The sequence below is a fragment of the Catharus ustulatus genome, chromosome 23 (assembly GCF_009819885.2).
Source record: "Catharus ustulatus isolate bCatUst1 chromosome 23, bCatUst1.pri.v2, whole genome shotgun sequence".
Lineage (NCBI taxonomy): Eukaryota > Metazoa > Chordata > Aves > Passeriformes > Turdidae > Catharus > Catharus ustulatus.
Window position 1 is genome coordinate 6,307,634 of NC_046243.1, and position 734 is coordinate 6,308,367.

Consider the following 734-nt stretch of genomic DNA (forward strand, 5'->3'; position numbering starts at 1 on the left):
AGTTCCACCCTGCCCCAGGACAGCTGCTGGAAGCCAAAGGGCTGGACTGGCCCTTGCTCCTGATCCCTGTCCCTGACAGGGCCTTTCCCAAAGGCAGGGAGGTTTGGCCAGACAGACACAAGAGCCTGGCCCAGCCCTGTGAACGCTGCCCTTCCCTGGCCCCTCTCAACCAAAGGGCTCAGGAGGCCATGATGGGCTCAGGTGGGCTGTGCCTGTGGCAGCTCCAACCCTCAGCTTTCCTTGGAAGCCAAGGGCCAGTGCAGTGCCAGGTCACAGAGCTCCAGGAAAAGCTACTTTGGCTGACAAGGCTGGGCAGCAGCTGCTGCCAGAGCAAATGGGGTGCCAGTGGGAAGTGCTGCCAGCCTCCTGAGCCTTGTGGGTAGCCAGGGCTGCCTCAGCCCAGGGCTGGTGCACAGGGCTCCAGGGTACTAGAGGAGGTGAGAGCTGGGGCTGAGTGACACCCCTGCCCGGTTCCACCTCAGTCCCCACCCTGGCAGCTCCCTGAGCCACCTGAAACACCAACCAGGAACTGTCACAGTGCACCAGGCCAGGCTGGGAAGAAACACTGAGGAGCAGCACAGCTGGGTCAGCTCCCAGGAAAGAGGGCAGCACAGCCCTGAGAAACACGGCATGGAGGAAGCTGAATATGCACCAAGGACAGCAACAGGCACTGCTGCTGCTGAGCAAGGGGCCAGGGCACTGCCATCACCAACAGCAACATCACTCAGAGGAAC